This window comes from Vulpes vulpes, chromosome 1 (assembly GCF_048418805.1).
Source record: "Vulpes vulpes isolate BD-2025 chromosome 1, VulVul3, whole genome shotgun sequence".
In the NCBI taxonomy this organism is placed as follows: Eukaryota; Metazoa; Chordata; class Mammalia; order Carnivora; family Canidae; genus Vulpes; species Vulpes vulpes.
The window spans coordinates 158797533-158817215 of NC_132780.1; the positions used below are offsets into that span (position 1 = coordinate 158797533).

At 34.4% G+C, this 19683-nt stretch overlaps 1 long non-coding RNA gene and 1 other non-coding gene across 2 annotated transcripts in view; both read left to right on the forward strand.

Annotated features, from left to right (window-relative positions):
- Positions 1-19683, forward strand: part of LOC140597688 (uncharacterized) — a 174639-nt gene that overhangs the window by 276 nt on the left and 154680 nt on the right. The gene's annotated exons all lie outside the window — the stretch shown is intronic.
- Positions 9567-9752, forward strand: LOC112914260 (U2 spliceosomal RNA). The gene has a single exon (XR_003233813.2). It is a non-coding gene; the product is annotated as a U2 spliceosomal RNA (small nuclear RNA).

Genomic DNA, 19683 nt, shown 5'->3' on the forward strand with positions numbered 1-19683 from the left:
AAGACCATTTGCATTAAAACTATGCCCTCCATTCTTAAATGCCCATCTGTTCCTGCTGTTTATTTCTAGACTTAAATAGTGAGTGACATCATTATAATTTCTATGGCAACCAACTGCATTGACATTAAAAGATGATACAGCCTTCAGATAGTATAAAAACAGCAGAAGCTTGTGAACTGTTAAAAACAATGTCTTCTGTTCATGCAAATGTCTTTAATAAAAATGGAAGGATTTGCTGTAACTCTTTGAAGGCACATATACTATGAGGCTCCAAAATTCTGAGGAGCCCAAGAAAATATTTTATGTACTAAATTTTCTTTTTTTCAACTTTAATATTCTTCCAGATTCCATACGAACACTCCATTTTTTCTAATTTTGGAATGGGAAATCATGAAGGGATAAAAGATATAAAAATGTCATTGTGAAATTGTAATATAATAGTGGATGGCTTTGCTCAAATATCCTCTAAGTCTTAAAATCTAAGATCATATAGAGCTAGGCCTTTATATTTATGCCAGAAATGGAGATTGTGCTAGCAGGAAGTATCAGGAACCTAACTGAATAAAATAAGTAATGAAAATGAAAGGATAGAGATTCAGAAGCAGGTAGTCAGAGACACACACAGTCAATTATATGGTGTGCTTAGGTCATAGTCAAGGCCAGTGTGTGTGTGTGTGTGTGTGTGTGCACGCACACGCACAAGAAAGAGACAGTATATTGCACAACATGATGAATAATCTAAATAAGAATGTTGGAATATTGGAATGGAAGTTATGATGTACTACACAGATATCTACCCAGGCTCACAACCCCCAGCTGCTGAGAATGTTGTCAGACAACCATTCTCAAATGAGAAGCTAACCAAAAATTACCTTCAGCCAAATAAAGCTGTCATATCTAATGTCACTGGGTACCCCATGTTCAGCCTGTGTTCTATGGCACAAATATAGAGGCCACTCTATATGGAAGAATATAGAGGCCCAGCTACCTTTCTTCAGGGCTGGACAATTCCAAGGGGCAGGCCTAGCTCCAGATTTCCCTGAAGGTAGACTGAGACTTTTGTGCTATGACTGTTTCACAGTTTAATTCCTCTTTCTACCTAATCATACTTGCTTTATCTTCCCATAGGTGATGATTACTAGGGTACCCCTAATAATTTCCTGCACAGAAATCTCTATCTCAGAGTTTAATCCCTAGAAACTTGCCCAAAGATAATTGATGTCTGAAGTAGTCCAAAGAAGTAGACTCTAAAATTAGATTTTTGAGGTTTATCATCTAATGGCTAACTGGCAATAAAAAGATCAACACAGCTGGTAGGTGGTTATTATCCCTGTGGTGATCTTGATAGGGAACAAGTGGGAGATAATGCATTGGTGGGATCAATACCACATCATTTGAGAAGTTCAGAGGAAGTCTTTATTGTAGGACTATGGAATTGGTTGGGTATTGCTGGGTCAATGGATGTACTAGAGAAAGAAAATGAAAGGCTGAGGGTGTGAAATTAAAGCCAAATCTGAAAGCAAGTAGTCTCTTTTGGCAACACAAAGAGTCTCATTTTCTGCAGCCAGGGGCCAGAAAAAAAATTGAAGGCTTGGAACTTAATTAACAGGGAAAGCAAAGTTCCAAAGGAGGTTGAATTCTTAACTTCAGCAAGCTGGCTACATAGAGATTAGGGTCCTGATTAGGAAAGAATGATCCCCTCAGGAATGGCATCAGGACACTGGAAAACCATAAGTTCCCATATCCTTGTGAGCTCTCCAGGTGGGCAGGGGTGCCCATCACTTTTTTTTTCATTTTTTTAAAGATTTTTTTTTGGGGGGGGATGGAGGAGAGAGAAAGAGAATGGACATGGGTGTGTGTCAGGAGGGGCAGAGGGAGGGAATCTTCTGAGCAGAATCCATGCTGAGTACACAGCCTAATGCAAGGCTTGATCTCACAACCTATGGGATCATGATCTGAGCTGAAACCAGGCATCAGTTGCCTAACTGACTGAGCCATCCAGGTATCCCCTCCCCCACACACATACACACGGTTTCTTTTAAAGCCTAATACTACCCTACTTGAGGAAAACGTTACCAGAGCCTCTGCCTTGTAAGAAATAAGCAGCCCATTCACCATCTATTCCCACTTCCCCTTGAGGATATCAGAATAACTATATTAATTAACCATAGGGTCTTCCTAAGGAAATGCTGGACCTGTTAAAAGAGGAGCTATGCTTCAAATGAATTGTGGGAACTAACCAATATATATCAACAGGAGCCTGGAGAGTTTGTAGTGGACTGGATTCTGAAGTGCTGGATAATGAGGGAGCAGAATATAAAGTTATAATATAATATAAAGTTATAGCAGAAGTTTATTGATATGGGATTATTCTCCTTGATATAGGTATTAACACTATGGTAAGACCTTCAAGAAACTGCTTACATATTACTAGAATGATCTTTGGAAGCCTGGAAAATGTGATGACTAACCCTAAGATAGTAGAAATGAGAGAAGTATCTTGGTAAACAGGGAAAGAAAAGATCAAAAGACTCAGAGAAGAAGGTGGATATTTTAATTAAGACCTGAACACCCAGTAACTGACTGTGTTACCTGGATGCTGAAAGTGATCTGAAAACACTGTATCTATTAAACCAGTAAGCACTCTACTGGAGAAAGAGGCAACAACATCACAGAGAGAAGCTCAATGTTGGGTTTTCTCTGCAAACCAGAGCTGAGAGTACATGATGCTGCCACAGAACTGGGGTTCTAGAGAGCAGTGGAGATGAGAAGTTCCCAAAATATTTCATGCTGATGCTTAATTATTAAAGGAGTTGGAGTATAATTAATATAATGAGTGCCAAATTATAGCAGCAAGACTACAATGGCAATTCCATACTTGGGGATATAGATTTAACACATTTTTTTCCGAGTGATATGGAAGGCTGCCAGCTTTGAGTGAGTCTAAGAACAAAGAAGGACCTTATAGCAGATTGAAGTCATTTGAATTAAACCTAGTTAAAAACAGCCACTGCAGTGCTTCTGAGTTTTAGGAGAGGAAAAGTGGACTATGGGACATCAGGTGACTATGCAGCTGGAAATCTTTTAAACCAACCAAATCTACTGCCCAGCAGCAATCAGTCTTAAGATAGAAGTTATATCTTAAAGATTATGAATGATATCTCAAGGATATCTTAATTATTGAAAATGAGAATGTCCTGACCTTCCCCTAATTCACACTTATGGCTTGATAATGGGATGGTCATCCCTTATGACCAATAGATTGAGGAGGAAATAGGTCACCCTTGGTTAGAAGGTGGTTTGATTTAGTCATTGCAAACTAAGAATGGAAGTCTGCTGCACTGAACGATAAGGGCTAGAGACAGTGCTTCAAGTGGTCAGATCTTTAGGTAATGTTCCTTGTCATTGACTTTTTATTAAAAGATAAATGACCAGAGCTAAGAATATATACTTACAGACTCATGAATAATTTGACTAGTTTATTGGAGGCCTAGGAGCAAACTGTAATGTTAGGGACAAAGAAATCTGGAGAAAAGACACATGGATAAGTTTCACAAATTTTGATGATCTTTGTATTGTACGTTAATTAAGAGCCACTATGGGAGAGGCACAAAAGTATTACAAAAACAGAAGGAATCTACTGGTCAGCCTTTCTTATCAGTCTTCAGGACTGGCATAATGACATCAAGACTAGAGTGACCGAACTAGCAGGAATGTGGACTACACATAGACTCTGTTAATGTAGGCCTTCCTCAACAAAGCTGATCTAGTTATTGTTGTTGCTGAATATCAAAATTGCCTATAGCAGAGACCAAAATGTAAGTCCCTATGGCACTTCCCTCAAGGAGACCAGTCAAACACATGGACCTCCCAAACCCTCCTATCTGAACTGGAATCCATATATATTCCTGGTCTGGGTTTATGTATCCTGGTCTCAAGTCCTTATCCAGCACCAGTATCTGAGTGCTTACAAAATGTTTAATTTTCTGGCAAAGCACTTATTGTAACAGCTGATCATCCCAAGAGATACAATTCATATCAAAGGAAATGGGCACATCGCAGTGAGATGCACTAGTCATAGTATAACTTGTGTTACCCAGAAGCTTCTGACCTGGTAGCTAGAGCAGAGCATGGCTTCTGAAGGTGGAATTGAAGCTGGAGCCTATAATAAATCAATGGTTATAATATGATGCTTTGTGCCCAAGAGGTAGAAAACTTGAGTCTGGGAACCCAGTGGTGAAAGTAGGATAACCTTGCTTATCATCACATCCAGTTACCTACTGAGGGAATTTATACTTCTTATATCAATTCTCTGGGTTTAGAAGTGGTTACTATTAAAGAGGAATGATACCACTAGGAGACATGGCAATAGTTCTAATAACTTTAGTTAATAACTGCTACTTGCTTAGTTCAGGCTTCCTGTGCAAAAGACACCCTGAGGCAAGAAAAGATATTATTCCTTTCTCCTCAATAATTTTCCATAGTTGTTAATAGAAGATTGAGCTATAATGTTGGGGACATGGAAGAAGATATGTGGCTGTTCAGGTTACCTTTTCGAAGTATCTCCTGGTATCCTTTGGTGAAACTTTGGCAGTAAATGGACTGTTGTATTTGTCCTGATCCAAAAAATACTTCTGAGGACTTATACCATTAGGAATGATATTGTTGATCATCCCTCTGCAGAGGTACCAGCTTGGGTTAAGAAAAATTTTGAATGAAAAGTAGTTGAGAGAATAGATAAGTATCAGTTGAGATTCTTGCATTCATAGTCACCACAGAATGTCTCAACCATTAAACTATCATCTTCCTTAAAAAGAAAACAAAAGAAAACACAACAAAACAAAACAACACCAAACCCATGGAGATGGCATCACCAGAAAGCAACGAGGAGAATTGGTGAAATGGGGAGGTCAGTTGTGTAGTTCATCCCATTAACCCTATTAAAAGTTTTCTTGGTAAAGAAGATCAAACAGAATGCTATAACACTGTTTAAACATTTTATTATTAAAAGAAAATTGGCCTGAGTGTAACAAAGGTTGAGCTGAGTAAAATCTTTGGTAGGTCACACAGATCCATTCTTTATGATTGAAGCATTCATCTCCCAGGCTGCTGAATGTGTTGAAAGGGACAGCTCACAGCCAAGCTGTTTTGCAAGAAATGCTACCTGTTTGAGGTCATAGGCCTTCCCCAGGACTCCCTAAATTCAATGACTGGTTTATACAGTGGTATAAAAAAAATGAGCCTTACAGTTTAAAGGCAGGAGAGCTTTGAAAGGCCATCCTAGTTCCAGAGCTCTCCATCATGTTGGCTGGGCCTTTGTGCAATTGCATTCCAGTTTAATTCTTTCATCTGTGTAATCCTTCTTCCTTTACTCCCTCACAAATGTTGATTTCAAAGACACTCCCATTCTACATTGAGTAAACCTCCTACATGGGCTCCTAGGCAGCCCAATCTAAGAAAAATGTCTATGAAGTTGAAGTCATTAGAGGTGAATGTCATTATATAGTGAATTTTCTTTTACTGGAAGCAAGTAAGACTAACTCAGCTAACTCCAAGAAATGTACTATAGATGGAAAATTGATTCTAACAGATGAATTCATAATTTGAAAATTATTTAGATGATATGTAATTCAAACTCTCATCCACTATAAGAATCCCCATCCATAATGCATTTCTTAGAGTTAGCTAAGTTTATGCTTACTTGCTTCCAGTAAAAGAAAATACACTACATCATGACATGAACCTCTATTGACTTTAACATTCATAGGCATTTTTAATATATGTATATAACAAATATTTATATATAAATACATAATAAATATATATTATAAATATGTACATATTTATAAATATGCATTATATATGACATAAAATTAATGCATCCTTATGGGTGTTAAATACATTCCTATGGGTGTTAAATTGAGAATGACATATTCCTACAGGCTGAGCATATTCCCTTTTTTTTCCGACATTAAGCTTAAATCAATTTAGGTAGGATTATATAGCTGTGAATCTGGATTAAATAAATGACTATATAATTAAAGGAAGGAGAAATTCTGATTAAAAGTAAATTGATATGTCATCACCCCCAAAATTAAAATTTGGTAAATTATAATTACTTGCATTTTTAGAAAAATATTTCATTAGCATTTTAAATGGAAATTTACATTTTTAAAATCCCTCTCTCCTTATATTGGTGCTACTATCAGCACTTTTCTTTCCTAGAATTGTCAGGCCTCTATAAATATGGTTAACTGCTTGACTAAGAAAATAAATTAAACTTTGAAGATGGTAATTTAAACTTCAGTTTATTTGATAGAGGGAACTAATGAAAGGAAGTGAATCAGGACAACACAGCCATGTGGCCTGTTTGCTGACTCAAGTCCATTTGCTCTACATGCTGTTTCCAACTAAATAGAGGTTTTTTCCACAGTGTGATTGACTTGTGATTAAAAGAGCTGTATTACATAACTGTAGATACATTCCTACTTATAACAATTGTTGTTACTTTTCTAGCACTTTCAAAGACATTGTTCTGCAAAAATAATGATCATATCATTTGGTTCAAATCAATTAATAAGAAAATAGTGTGCATTTCTGATTATTAAAAACACATATTAGAAAATTATTACATTCTGTTTAAATGAAATTTAATTTAACTCTTTTTTCTTTAGTCTTTTAATTTTGCTTGCCTTATTTTTCAAATCACACTGTCCTAAATTAAATTTGGCATACACATGCATTTTATATATTATATATGCTATCTATATGTTTTATATACATATCATAATTTTTAAAACTTCTGAGACAAAGAAAAATTCATGTTCTCCTCTTATAACAACATTTCCTTTCTGCTCATTTGAGAAAAATTTTTGTGAGGGCACACCATGCCCTATGTTCTTTGACTCTTTTTTGTTTGTTTGTTTTTGTTTTAGGATTTTATCTATTTATTTGACAGAAAGAGCAAAAGAGCACAAACGAGGGGAGCAGTAGAGGGAAAGGGGCAAACAGGCTTCCCATTGAGCAGGGAGCCTGATGCAGGGCTTGATCCCAGAACCCTAGGATTATGACCTGAGCCAAAGGCAGACACTTAACCAACAGAGCTACCCAGGTATCCCTGTTCTATGACTCTTGAATTGGCTTTTTCATTTTTCATGAACTTCCATTTAATGAAAATAAATAATGAAAATAAATGTCATGAAAAAAGTGCAACAATGGTGTAGATATTATTAGTTAAATATTCACATATTTCCATAACTTTTTTCTTTAAATAATGTATTTCATTAACATAGCATATGCAAAACTTGAAAACATTCATTTTTGCTATGAACATGCATATTTTCATTATGGTTATACAAGTAAAGGAATAAAATTAAATTCACATGCCTCTTGAGGTTGTGCTATGTGGAATGTATCAGAGAAGAAATCCTGGATGATCCTGTAATTGTCTCCTTTAGAGTGAGGAATTATCCTCACTTGCTTCTGAGTAGACTAACTGTTTTTCTTAGTTTATTCCTTTTTTTTTCCCAAAATAGAATTGTTCTCTTACATTGTGGTATGTTTTATCAGATGGTTTGAAAATATGATTGTGAAATCCCCTATACAAAAGTTTACAAGGATTGGAAATTTATCATCACATAATAGTGCCTATGTTGGAAATACCACTGTATCTCATTTCAAATTTCTCTTGTATGGACATAGAGAACAGTCACCTTCAGCCTTTTTATTGTTTCATGTAAATGTGTACAACTCGACTCAATAATAAGTGAGCTAAAGTGATATATTTTACATGTTGGATGAGACAGAGAAAAGTCTTCAGCATTGTTTTCTAGTCTCCTTTTACCTCTTCTGAGTGAAGAGAAGGGACTCAAGTTTCAAAGGGTGGATCTCAAAAATGATAGAGCCCCCATTATACAAAGCTCTGAGAGCTATATGGCACAGATACCTACACCAGCTTGTAGTGGATATATGGTTGAAATGATATAAACATTTATCACATTATATTATAAAACTTTGGAGGTTGTTACTTTACCCTAAACTAACCTATCTGGACCAATAATATATCTGTATTAAGAGATATGATGTAGAAAATTAATATTTGATTAAGATTTGAGATGGCAATATCAAGCAATTGGTGTAGTGAAATATTATTTTAGAAATCTTAACAGACTTTTATTTTTTCCCAGTTTTATATTTTTCCTTTCATATTTATTTAAATTGACATGAAAAAAAATAAATTGACATGATATTTGGGCTTCTTGCTTTCACAGAGAGATGTGGCAAGATATATTGATACGTGCTCATCTTTTAAGCTTCTTTTTATAGACCATAGCCTCCTCTCACAGGAGAAGACCACTGGGCATAAATAAATGTATTGGAAAAATGGGATTTGAGAAATGGAGGGCTTCCACAGAATGGTGGGAGACAGAGTGGGAATGATGAAACATTGATATATTCTAGAAAAGGGCTGCTGCTCCTTATGCTCAGTCACAGCCATAGGAGGCTGCACGAAAATCCGGATGAAAAAGATATAGAGTAAAAATAGATATGTGGGGCAATGGGCATTTGGGCATTTCTTTCTAAAGAAGATTATAGGAAGAGCAAGATGTGTCACAAGTCCCCAGAAAATGGCTTTGAAATAGAAGTAGATCCAATAAACATTAAAAGACCCAGAGGGTAGAATAATGTCTCATGATGAATTGTTTAGATTGCAATGAGCAAATGCCATAGAGGATATTGGAGAGCTCTGGAATCACATATGTGTATTAATGACTAAAATCAGGTAAGAACAATGATCAAATTAGAGAATAGTCAACGTTCATAACCAATCTTCCCAATACTTCTGTAGCTCAAGAAGACATGGAAATTGTGAAATAAGGAAAATTTACAAATTGAAACACTGAATTTAAATTTTTACTACCCTGGAAGACTTTGATATATATATATATACATATATATAATATATAATATATTATATATTATATAATATTTTGATATATATTATACAATATTTTAAATATTTATATATAAATATATATACTCTGGTGTATATATTATACACTATATATAATAAAATTATATATATAATAAAAAACAGAGAGAAAGTGAAAACAAGAGTTAGAAGAGAGATTATAAATCACTCAGTGATTTACTCATAAATAAAGATTTAAAGGTGTTCCAAAGCCAAAGTTATAAATGCTAGTTTTGTGGGCTTTCCAGCCAAAGAAATATTCTTTCTATCTATATACCATTTTATAAGTCAAATAGCATACATCTGAACATAAATTTAAAAATTATCTGTCTAACCAGGGATCAACAAAATAGTAAAACCCAATAGTAAATATTTTAGGCTTTATGGGCCATATGGTATATTTTGCAACTACTCCATTCTACTTTTATACCATGAAAGCAGCCATAGATAATTCCAAAATGAATGAGTGTGGCTGTGTTTCAATAAAACTTTACAGAAACAGGTAATGGACTAGATTTGGCTCATGGACCATCATTTCTTTATCTCCAGTCAGGCTCAAAACAGTGATGTGGGTATTTTTTACAACTTTGGGATCATCACTTCTCAGTCTTTTGGCTAATATCAAGTGTAGTATCTGTTTTTATCAGCTTAATATCTGATATATCCTCTACCTGAGGACAGTGTATCAAATGGATTTTTTTTTTTTTTTTGATCAGGGAGTTGGAATAGGAGCTTGCTCTATCCTCTCCATGCAGTGATCTGATATAGTACTGCACCCCCTTGGGGAATACCAGACAGCTGCCATTGTGTTAACCAAGTATGATGATCCCCGAGCCTCCACTTGGCAGCCCTTAGACTATCTAACTGCTGTGTGCTTTTGCCATTCAGGTACAAAAGACAGTCAAGAATATGTGTAATGTATATTTATACACACACTATGGCCGGCCTTCTTACATACTACTAACATGAATACAAGTCTAAGTCAACAGTGTAAGTGGTTTTGCTCTTTTTTTCCTTCTTTATTTTTGTTTCTATCTTTAGATTTCTTCTCCTAGTTTTTACTTTCTTATACTTAAGTTTTTGTTTTTCAAAAACAAACAAAAAACATTGGGGTCATATTTTTCTTTCCTTTTAAAAATATTTTAATAATCTTCTTTTCATGTGTTTATTCATAAATGTGATTTGGCTTTGTCCATTCACAAATCATTCGAAATCTCTAAAGTTTATATAAAATGATCTTAGAATATTGGAATGAATGATAACTGCATGTGTTTTGAAGGGAAATGGAGATTGACAGGCAGCTTCTATAAATTGACAGTCAAAGGAAAAGTGGCAGAAAGAAAGTATGTCACACTGGAATATTTTGTGAAATATATTGAAACTTATGGCATCCTCCCCCTCATTTTAACCCTGCATGTGTGCACTTTTTCATTACTGCTAAGCAGAAATGTTTATTCTCCCTGAAATGCTGAATCTGACTTAAACTTCAATACATTTCACAAGTAAGAATTTACTATGGAGAGTATCTTCCTTTTGCACAGTTAACAGCATTCCTAATGAGCTGTTAATGAGCTGTCAATTTCTAATATGAGCTAAAGAGCTAAAGTAGTCACCGAGGAATTCTAGAAGCAAAAATGTTGAATCCCAAAAACATAATCAAATGAATTATTCCAAGATTTTAATTACCCTTAAGTTATACTGGCTTTATGTGTCATTTCTAAATTACAAGTGGTGTTTTTGAAGATTAATTTATGATCTTAAATATTATCTACTGCACAATGTTACTATTTTTACATGAGTTATTATTTTAATTACTAAATATTGTTTGTTATGGAACTACTCTGTGCCAGCCAATGTATTCTCAAAAGTTACAATCTATTGGGGAATATTCTGAGATGTGTAATTATTTTAATAATAATAAATAAAAATATGATAATACCTGGAGTAATAGGCAAACCTGTCTTAAGGTAAACACCTTGAATTATCTAAGATATTCATAGTAAACTATTTGAAACAGGTCTAGTGTGGAAATTATTTTACTGAATTCAGACTTTGAAACAAAACACGATTATTTTATCTTACTTCATTTTATTTTATTTAAACATGATCACCCTCCAGTATAGAGAAAGAATCAAAGGAAGAACATGGTGGTTAAGGTAATAGTCTCTTTATGGGGGTGGTCATTCTTGAAGTGAAGCTATTCATTCCATTAATTGCCCACACCCAAGGATACCCAAATTGGTTGATTGAAATGTTCTTCCAATGTATAAAGCCAAAAATGTGGAACAAAAGGCAAGAGAGAAATTGTAGAATTTTCTTGCCACTGAGTACTATTGCATTTCTATAGTGTAGGTCTGCATATACAGGTAAATTTCCCTGAGCCATAAATCAAAAAGACACAATATTGACCTGTCTTTCTAGCACCTCATTCAAGAGGTTCATCTTCTGGTGACCAATAGAAAGTTACTTGTTCTTTGTTTTTTATACTTATTTATTTATTTATTTATTTATTTATTTATTTATTTATTTTTATTTATTTATTCATGAGAGACAGAGAGAGGGAGAGAGAGAGACAGAGAGACAGAGAGAGGCAGAGAGAGACATAGAGAGAGAGAGAAGCAGAGACACAGGCAGAGGGAGAAGCAGGCTCCATGCAGGTAGCCCGACATGGGATTCAACCCTGGGACTCCACGATCACGTCCTGGGTTGAAGGCAGGTGCTAAACCACTGAACCACCCAGGGATCCTCTTGTTCTTTATTATTATTTTTTTTTTAGATTTCAATATCATTCTCAAGAGTTAAATATAAAATGCTTGCACAGTTCTTGGCACACTTTTAATTTACATTAATGATAGCTGTTATTATTTTGTATTGTTCTTATCAAAATTTGTTGCAAAAGATAAAAGGATGATGGGGGAATAAAATAAGGTGCTGCATCAATCTATCATGAGTTCTGTTAGGACACAATAGAAAAAAATGAAGGCAAGATTATATTAGAAGTTATATGGCTGATAATTTTTTTAGAATGGATGATACAATCCTAAAGTTGAAGAAGAACTAAATTAGACAATTTTTTGTGTTACTGAAGAATATCAAAAATAAATTGAAAAGAGATGATATATGATATGGAGATACTAAATACAAGGAAATTACAATTAGAGATTACATGGGTTTTATGAATGTCAAAAGATGGTGGAATATTTTAATTGCTGAAAGAAAATAGAATTAATTATATTAAATTTATCCATTTTGTTCTAAATTTTGTCTATTTTTTAAAAGTTTATAAAAGTGTTTGCTTTTTAGTCAGCTAGGTCAATTTTTTATAGTTTTCATTTCCCTGAAAGTCATTTCCCAGACTTGGCTTAGTTATTTTATAATCCTTGTTTCCTAATTCCATGGATGGATCTTTTTCTGTTGGTTTTTGTTTCTGCTAGTTTCTCCTCAGTTTTTCTTATCTCCTCAGGTATTTGAAAAATTATATGTAGAAAAAAATTGAACCTGAGGATTTTATCTTATTCCATTTGCTTTTCATTTGCTCCTACCCAGGTGCTTGGAGGCATTAGCATTTCTGGATCAAGTTGATAGTATACTCGCATGTCTAGTTTGCCTGAGGAAAGTCTGTTTCATCCCTATTTATCTGGAATTCTATCTGGTTTAGTATTTACACAACTTAAACAAAATTTGATGAATAATTATCAAAAATTGCTGTATCGAAATAAGCCAAGGTAGTTTGGGTAAACCTCTGCTTTTGTTAATGGATGCTCTGTGAGGACATAATGGTTTCAAATACTGAGTTTAGGTACATTCTCCAGAGTGTGGTAGAGTTAAATGAGCATGACTTGTTTGCCTACCTGAGCTCTGTTGGAAACACAGAAGGAGACTTAGGAACTATCTAGTTCAGTGCCAAAAGCATCCTTAACCCTGGGCAGCAGCAGAGCTAAGATAACTGAATCAAATGAATGTTTATTCACAATGAATTGCATAAGTAGAATTCACAACATTGTCAGGACAATTATGCAAAATCTGAGAGCACTGAATAAAAAGCATTGGGTTTCTGATAGTAGCAAGCAGCATGATATATGAAATGGAAATATGTGAGATGAACAAGGGGGACCTGGGTAAATGGAGTCTCCTTGATAGGGGGACCTGTTGCTCCCCACTTTTACATTGAATCCATTAATGCTTTTCCTGAGCATCTCACCTGAGGATGTTACCCAGAGAGGTGAAGCCAATTCAACTCAGGCCTCATTCATGATTGACCTCGTTTTCCCAAATTTGTAGAGTCAGATCCCAACATACTTGGGGATATGGATGCTCTCATCTCAGGTTTATTTATATCATCTCTCCCTCTCTGCTATGATTTAGGCCTCAGAATTCTTCCATCTGACTCTGCAACATAAACATCACTGGCCTTTTGGAGTGATGACCATATATTAACATGTCCCAAAGTCCCAAAGAGATAATAGGCAGTCTAAATGTCTAAGACACATGTATGCCAAAGTGTGGGACAGAAACCTCACAAAAATGCAAAAGCTTATTTCCTCAATGAAATTTCTGTTAACCCAGTGGTTTCTTGAGATATCTTCTATACAAATATAAGGGAAAAAATACTATAGTTTGCCTAATCTTGCTTTATACGTGAATTGTTAGAACCTGTTCAGTTGACATCTTGATATGCTGCTGTTCTGACAAGGATTTAAAGTTATAAAAGCTTCCCTAGGATGCAGGGCAAGGAATTCTGCTTGACAATTTACATTAAGATCCAGAAAACCAAAGCAGATTGGTATGCCTTATAGAGGCTGTAGGGATGAATCAATATAAAATGACTCCTTAAAAAAATAAATAAATAAAACATAAAAATAAATAAATAAAATGACTCCCTATGATTTTTTGAAAACAAAACAAAACAAAAAAATGCACTTTTTAATGACTGTTTTTAGTTGTCTACCCAAGTGCATGTGCAAAGATATGAATTAACTTTTATTACTGACTTCACATATGAAACATCTTAAGTATATAAACTATTTATATAACTGTATTATAAAACACTAGTATATAACAAATCCATATCTATTATCTATATCTGTCTATATATCTCCAAATCTTATTAAATCACATGGGATACTAGCCCTGAATTTTAAGAGAAAAACATCACATAGCAATATCATGCATAGTATAATATCAAATTTATGTAATACCTAGTACATATTAGGTATTCCTTATTTATGAATAAAACAACAAATCTTTATTGTACTACAAAAATAAAAAGATACACTCTTTCTCCAACCTAACAGTTCCCCCCACCCATGTCACCCTAGTTTTCCTTTCCTGAGAACAAGTTTTATGGTGTATGTGTGTGATTTTTTTTTAACATGAGAGCATATTTCCTGTCTTATGTTCCTCACACCATATTTGCTCTTTCCACCCACTGCAATCTGGTTTTCAATTCTATATTCCACTAAAATATATAAAAGATGTAAAAGAATCTTTCAATGGCAACACTGAGGATAAAGCTAACTGCAGTCGCTTCTGCTCCATTCACTGTGGATCCCCCTCAGCTCCTAATCATCTCTTTCCTTGAAGGTCACTGATCCACCATTTGTTTTTGTTCCTCTTCCTTAATGTTGGTAACTTTTGTCCTTTACTAACTCTTTTATTTTCTCCCTCCAGGGATTATCCCGTAGCTACCACATAATTCTCAAATTACATTTCCACTGAGCTCTGTCTTCAAAGAGTTCTGATCTAACCAATCACTTCATGATCCTTCTCCCTACTTTCAATCTTGCTCCATTTTCTCATCTCCAATCTTAATGACACCTTTTTCCTTGACATGTAAATCAGAAACAACAGAATAACCTCACATCCTCCAATAACACACAAGTATTTTTATTTCACTTCAGTAACATTTCTCTTACCTATACCACCCTCCCCATTTCCATGGCTCTTTCCTTAAATTTAAGCCCTATTATTCTTTCTCTAGATTATGCAGTTACCTTCTATTTTACTATTCTGGAATTCATACTAAAATTGCTAGTGTAGAAAAATTGCAAATACTAAATGGCCTTGGCATTCTTTGATGTTAATCTGAGAATGTTACTAACTTTTTAAAGGCTTTCGACTATTTTTTTTGCCAGAATTTATAAGAATATCTGTCCACCTTTCCAGATTTAATTTTGCAATGCTCTTTTCCAAACTGCTTGTAGTATTCCTCATGCAGAATTGTCTTTCACACTGTCTTGCCTCCATATTGCTAAAACTTCTGCTTGAAAAACATACTGTATCCTGCTCTCTTTCTTTACTTTGTCATTTTAATGACACTTTTCCCATGTCATAGGGAACTGCTTTTCTCATATTATTTTATATGTGCTATTTATATTGATGCTTGGGGTTGAATGTTTCCTTATGATATTTAAAAAGTATCTTAATTTCTTGGAAAAATATCCTCAAACCACATGCAGAATAAATTTTTAGGTACTATTCTCATCTATAATACATAGATTAGTTGATCTCAAGAAGTATATATGTGTCTTCCTCTTGTCTCTCTACATGTTTTTTTAAAAGACATTTATTTATTCATTAGAGACACAGAGATAGAGAGAGGCAGAGACATAGGCAGAACGGAGAAGCAGGCTTCTCGCAGGGAGCCAGATGTGGGACTTGATCCCGGATCCCAGGATCACACCCTGAGTGGAAGGCAGGTGCTCAACCACTGAGCCACCCAGGCATCCCTTTACTTGTTTCTTTTAATGAAGTTAATCTTGATATAGTTTTAAGTTAGTACTTCCCTTTTCCTCCTGGAATTTATAGTAGAAATTCTGCCCTCCTGGAACCAGAAGATTATCAGAGGTCAGTAATGATAAGGATAAAATATTTCCTCTTTTATGAATGTACACAAACACCACCCCCCACCCCCATCCACACACAAATAATCAATAGAAAACTATGTAGCTTAAAAACTCTATCATACTAGAGCAAAAAGATCATGTTAAAGCATGCTGAGAAGGATCTGGTTTTCTTATTTATCAATGTTCCTATTAGAAACTCAGAGTCGGGCAGCCCGGGTGGCTCAGCGGTTTAGCACGGCCTTCAGCCCAGGGCGTGATCCTGGAGTCTCAGGATCGAGTCCCACATCAGGCTCCCTGCATGGAGCCTGCTTGTGTCTCTGCCTCTCTCTCTTTCTCTCTGTTTCTCTCATGAATAAACACATAAAATCTTAAAGAAAAGAAAAGAAAAAAGAAAAGAAAAGAAACTTAGAGTCTATCCATCCCTGCCTATATGTATATGGACCTTAGAAAGTATATTTTTTAAATACTAAACCTTATATAGAGACATAGCAAGGCTTTTTGTAGAACACTGAACACACCCTCAAATAAAATGATGTCTTTTATTTTATTATATAAGCTTATGATGTTAAAAGGTTCTAGTGGCTGACAGCTCAAAATTGGACCATAACATTCCCTACTGAATATAACATAACAAAAATTTCACAGAATGTCAAATACTTTTGGACACATTCAAAAACAAGATCAATCTGGCCTCATTTCTAAACAAAAGCCAAAGGAAAGGACACTGTGCTACCACAAAATAATCTAATATGTTCCATTCTTTTGGCTTACCGAGGGGCTCCTTACACTTACAAATGACATGTCTAGTATTTTGTTTCTTCCACTTTATATATAAAAATTATTAAGCCCAATCATCAAATTGTCCCTGCTTCCTGAGAGCACCCAACTCAGAACACACCCTTCCTTCATCAAACCCTCTCTCGAAATACCCAGGACAATCTCGAACATTATAGCAAGCCTTTCTTAAGTCTCTCTTACTGAGAAACTCCAGAGCTCTTCATAGAATGTGATGTTTTTGATGAAGAAATTAATAAATATCATTTTGTTAAAGATTATAGATACATTATGCTTGGTGCTTTTGTTCACTGGAATTTACCAGTTAAGTAATTAAGTAGTAATGACAATAAAATGTGGTCTGATATAACTATCCAGATTTATCTCAAAATAATATAATGATAAATGCTAACCACTTCATGGAGCAGTGATCCATTAGAATCACCTAGAATTTGTAATATTGTGTTAGGCAAGGCTTGATTATGGTCACTTTTTAAAATTTTCTCAAATGATACTATCAGACAGAAAAGATTGAGTAACTTTGGTTTAAGAAAATGATTCTGTTTAGTTTGCATTAATCCTCTTCTAAGATTTGCATTCCAGTCCTGTATATTCCATAGCATGTTGTCCTGGAATTCAAGGTTTTTGCTGTTAGCATTCTTCAGTAAAGGTAGCAAGTTCTTTGCCTATGCAATTGCTCAAAATCTTTTAAAGAAGTCTTTAAAACTGAGTCTCTATCAGATGGTTTCTATAGAAGGCTTGGCTTCCTTTCAATATTTTCTTTGAAATTCTGAAGGCCAACTTTAGTTAAATTACAAAATTTTCTCTTCATCTTAATCAATTGGTCTTTTCAGTATTGGCTGCATTATTTCTGATCCCCTCAGCATTCTCTGTGCCCTCTAGGCATAGGAGGAGCAATTTTACCCCAATTTGTGTGAAGAGTAATTTCCTGAAAATATTTCTCTTCCTGTTTGGGCCCATTTAACTCTCCTCTGTTCAGCCATTAAACATCTCCCAGTCTCAGCAACTCAAAGGCCTTGCTGTTTAATGAGCTGGTGCCTGATGAATTTTACTCGGTGGATGTTCTTCAGTTTACCATTACCAGGGATATTACAGCAGCCTCAAACTTCTTCTTTCTGCCTTTCTGGAACCAGTATAATCCTGGGGAAAAAAATAGACAACTGACAACTTACTTCATTTTTAAATATAGTTATGTTTTTCATTAAAAAGTACACTCCAACTTTTTGGTTGTTTCTCTCTTTCCCTGACCCATCCCAACTTGTAAATACTTTACAACAAGTTAATATTAACTAGTGTTTAGAACCTACATATATTTTGTTTTTTTTTTTTAATTTTTTTTAATTTTTATTTCTTTATGATAGTCACAGACAGATAGAGAGAGAGGCAGAGACACAGGCAGAAGGAGAAGCAGGCTCCATGCAAAGGGAGCCCGACGTGGGATTCAATCCCAGGTCTCCAGGATCGCGCCCTGGGCCAAAGGCAGGCGCCAAACCGCTGCGCCACCCAGGGATCCCCCACATATATTTTGATAGTAGAATGTCAACTTGAAATTTAGAGAAATTAAACATATGTATGGGAAACTAGCTCATTAACTGAACTTTTTATTATTCAGCTGATTGCACTAGCACAATTCTATTATACTTATAGGTAAGATGTAAAAATGATATTTAGATGTCAAACAAATTTATTTTAAATGAAAAATATTTGTAGGCTAACATTATACCCACCATATGTTTGAATCTCAAAATTAATAGTATATTTTACTTTAATGGATCACCAAATCCTTTTTTTCCATGCGATTCTTTGATATCAATGTCATCCAAGGTGTCAGACAGAAAGTTAGTAAATTCCTATAGTAGTTTGATTTTCTCACCCAATGGATCACATGATATTCTATGTAGAAAACCTGAAAGACCCCACCAAAAAATTGCTAGAACTGATACATGCATTCAGTAAAGTCACAGGATACAAAATCAAAATACAGAAATCTGTTGCATTTCTATACACCAATAATGAAGCAGCAGAAGGAACAATCGAACAATTGATCCCATTTAGAATTGTACCAAAAGCCATAAGATATCTAGTAATAAACCTAACCAAAGAAGTAAAAGATCTGCACTCTGAAAACTATAGAACACTGATGAAAGAAATTGAAGATGACACAAAGAAATGAAAAACATTCCATCCTCCTGGATTGGAAGAACAAATATTGTTAAAATATCTACACTACCCAATGCAATTTATTCATTCTATGCAATCCCTATCAAAATACCATTAGCATTTTTCACAGAACTAGAACAAAGAATCCTAAAATTTGTATGGAACCACAAAAGACCTGAGTAGCCAAAGCAATCTTGAAAAAGAAAAGCAAAGCTGGAGGCATTACAATTCTGGACTTCAGGCTGTAGTACAAAGCTGTAGTCAGCAAGAATATAAATCTCTTGGAAGTTTATTTGCTGAAGGCAAAATGTCAAACATTATTGTCAATGCTATTATAAATATAGTTTAAAACTTCAATTTTGAGGATAAAATCATTTGTTTTTGCAGAGATAATGTTAACAAAAATTCTGATGGAGCATCTTGAAAAAAAATAATGTTCTTACTAAATTAAAGAATTTATAGACAGAAATGTACTTAAAATTTGAAAATCAGAAATGTTTAACACTTAAAGCATTAAAATTTATCTTTGTAAAACGAATGATATAGAATTAAAAGTTGAGAATTAGTAGCATACAAGGTTTAATTTTGAAATTCAATATTTCAAATATTTCAATGTATAAGAACATTTATTTTATGAATATTATACTTTAATTAGATGAATAGATATTAAAGATTGATGAACTCAAATTGAAAAGCCCTATAATTTTGCAAAATTAGCAAAATATTCAATAATCATAAAAAATAACTTACTGATAAATTCTGGCTTGTAAAATTATTTATTGAAGAAAGGCTTTCTGAATGGAGGCAAACACAGTTATTTGTGAAAATATTTTGGCTGAACTCTCATGTGTCAGTGAACATATATATATATATATATATATATATATATATTCATAAATATATTTGAGACTA